Below are 3,418 nucleotides of genomic sequence, written 5' to 3'. Positions count from 1 at the left end.
GCTGCACTTTAAGAAATTGAAATTTCATGAGAGCTGTACCTAACTAGATTTCGTCTTGTATACACTCTGTGTTTACAAAATGACAATAAAGTGTAAGTCTGCCAAGGTGGGGTGGAGGTTTTTGAGGACCCAAATGCAGAGATCAATCGGCTGAGGTGAAGCTTGTAGATTTAATGAGTAACTGAGGCAAAATACAAAAATAAAAAGGAACAAATGACCAGAAAACATCAAGGGAAACTCACATGGGGAGCCAGAGATGAGGAAGCAGCATACAACAACAAGGAACCAGCAGTGAGTGACTGCAGAGGTGGAGAATATAAGGGGAACAGAACAAAGGAGGGGCTAATGAGGTGAGTATGGAGCAGGTGTGAATAGAACTAACTAGAAGGAAGGCAAGGGGAAAGGAAACAAACACAAGGGGGCAGCAGAGAGCAACTAAAGACTGCTTGAATATAGTGGAAAAATAAACCAAAGATCAACAAAACAGAACAACTGATAACTGAAACTGTCAGGACTCCACTCTGTGTGTTTCTCTTTTTTGTGTGGTTCTCCCTTCCACCAGCAGGAGGCGCCTGGTTCTGGTCCACCTCCTCACACACCCGATGATGGTTACCTTGTTAACGGAGTGCTCTTAAGCTGCTGATTGCCACTACCTCGACGCAAGATTTTGGGTAAGAATTGAGGCAGTTCTGAAGGCAAAAGGGGGTCCAACCCGTTACTAGCATGGGGTACCTAATAAAGTGGCCGGTGAGTGTATGTTAGTTTTTTCAGTCCAAGTGAACCTGCACATTATTTCCTCCAGAGTGCAATGGAGGGGGGCATCCATGCTCCTCCAGCATAGTGCAATAGATCTCTGATGAATATGTACAGCACTCATTTTTTTATCTATACATTTAATTATGACAGCAGGGAACAATATCGCAATATATAGTGATATTGCAATATTGTGATAATATCGTTTCATGACGCAAGTATCGTGTCAGGTATTTTATTGCAGCACAAATGCCAAGGCTCACCCCCTGTGGTAACAAAGTCCCATTATAGAAGTGCAGTTCACAGATTGGCAGTGACCAGGAGATGATATCATTTCAATATGAATCAAAACTAATGAGAAATATTTCACCTTGCTGAGTCTGTGCGGGTGTTACGGCTGCAGTGGGTCTCTGCCATTTTTCCAATCTAACACCTGCTGCAGGTGTTAGGTTTTGCCCTGATTGGTGCTCTGTTGCTTTAAAGCTGCTATGCATGCAGCAGAAGGGAAGGCCTCTCCCCCTCCCTCTTCAGAACCCCATTTAGTTTGGTTTGTATTGGCTTGGTTGGGGTTTTGTTAAGTCTGTTTTGTTTTAATTCTGGTTAGTTTTGGTNCAAAAATAAAAAGGAACAAATGACCAGAAAACATCAAGGGAAACTCACATGGGGAGCCAGAGATGAGGAAGCAGCAAACAACAACAAGGAACCAGCAGTGAGTGACTGCAGAGGTGGAGAATATAAGGGGAACAGAAGAAAGGAGGGGCTAATGAGGTGAGTATGGAGCAGGTGTGAATAGAGCTAACTAGAAGGAAGCCAAGGGGAAAGGAAACAAACACAAGGGGGCAACAGAGAGCAACTAAAGACTGCTTAAATATAATGGAAAAATAAACCAATGATCAACAAAACAGAACGACTGATAACTGAAAACTGTCAGGACTCCACTCTGTGTGTTTCTCTTTTTTGTGTGGTTCTCCCTTCCACCAGCAGGGGGCGCCTGGTTCTGGTCCGCCTCCTCACACACCTGATGATGGTTACCTCGTTAGCGGACTGCTCTTAAGCTGCTGATTGCCACTACCTCAACGCCAGATTTTGGGTACTCTAGCCAAGCTGAGTTTTTGCTAAATAAGACTGAGTTTTTGTTCTACCTGAGTTTTAACTTCGTTTTTGTCTTTGCCTCTCGGCAGGAAGTCTTCCTGCAAACGGGATCTTTTCGGACCTTCTCTCCCTGAAGGAATCAACTGAGCCTCAAACCGAGCTGGGGATTCAAACAGGAGGTTTGGATCCTTCTTAATTGAAGAAGACGTTGAGTTAACTCTCTGAGCAAGGGAATCATCTCCATTATGACCCGTTCAAGTACCACAGGAAATCTGAGTGGCAGTCAGTTTCTCTGTTCACCAACAACCATCCGAGTTCTGGGTAAACCCTGTTCCGCCCTCCACCGAATCAGAATAACACTGGAAAACAGCACACAGATTGGAGTCAAAGATCCTACAACTTCTCTGGAAACATGAGTCAACCACCAGATCCTCTTCTCCATGTCCACAGATGAAATTTCCCACTGAGCCTGAACTAATCATTTGTCTTCCCTTCACCTTCCAGTTCCGGTTGAGCTGAGTTCCGAGCAACTCCGCACCGAGCCTTAACTCTTCAATAAACCTGTTAAACCTTTCACCAGTGTCTCTCTGAATTGGTTTCTCTGCATGTAGGTCCGAGCTTTAGATAGAATCATGACAAAAACTAAAAACTCAGCGTCCCAAATGGGGAGAACCATAACAAAGTCTAATTCTAAAATGTTTGGACAATGGTCTTAAATAGAAAAATATATCCAGCTAGAGACGATTAGGGGGACAACAGCACTTTTGTTGATGTCTAAGGTTGCATTAGAATGGGCAGAGCGGGTTGCGGTTATAGAAAGACAATTGTAGGTATGGAGAATACCGTATAATAAATAACCCATCTTACCTCAAATCAGAGACACCGTACAGCAGCAGTGGACTAGATTCACATCAACCAGCAATGATCAGGAATACGTGTAACTTCACTACAGTTGGGTGATAAAAGATTGTTTAAAGTTTCCTGGTCCAATTTATTTCAGAAGTAACATTTAAAAAGGTCAGAATCTATTGTCCCTTTTTCAATGAAAGCCCCAGGATTAATTAACTAGAATAAAAGAATCCATTAGAATCTTGCCTGTTGTTCCCTTTACTCTGAAATGTCTAAGGAAATGTATTTAAATTTGTCTAAAAACTGCATCTCACCTTCAGTCCATCTCTGCCTTTTTTTTCAATATATTTTATTGAATTTTCTCTTTTATGACACAACAAACTTACAGACAACAAACTTAACCTTGTAACATGTACTTTTACCAACTTACATTCACTCATGCATTCACCATTCGAACCTGCATTTTTCTAGTTACAAGAATATACAAAACCCTTTAGATTAAGGCAGAAAAAAATAACAAGGCTAATATATGAATAGAAACTGTAGTCAAGATGTCCATTCAAGACACCCATGAATAACTTCCACCTTCAGTCCCTATGATCCTCATATATGGCTCCTATAGATTCTCATAATCCTGTTGTTTGCCCTTGGCAATATACACTCACCGGCCACTTTATTAGGTACACCTGTCCAACTGCTCGTTAACACTTAATTTCTAAGCAGC

The sequence above is a fragment of the Cyprinodon variegatus genome, unplaced genomic scaffold (genome assembly GCF_000732505.1).
Source record: "Cyprinodon variegatus isolate N-32 unplaced genomic scaffold, C_variegatus-1.0 Scaffold140, whole genome shotgun sequence".
Lineage (NCBI taxonomy): Eukaryota > Metazoa > Chordata > Actinopteri > Cyprinodontiformes > Cyprinodontidae > Cyprinodon > Cyprinodon variegatus.
Note: the sequence above shows the minus strand (reverse complement) of the source record.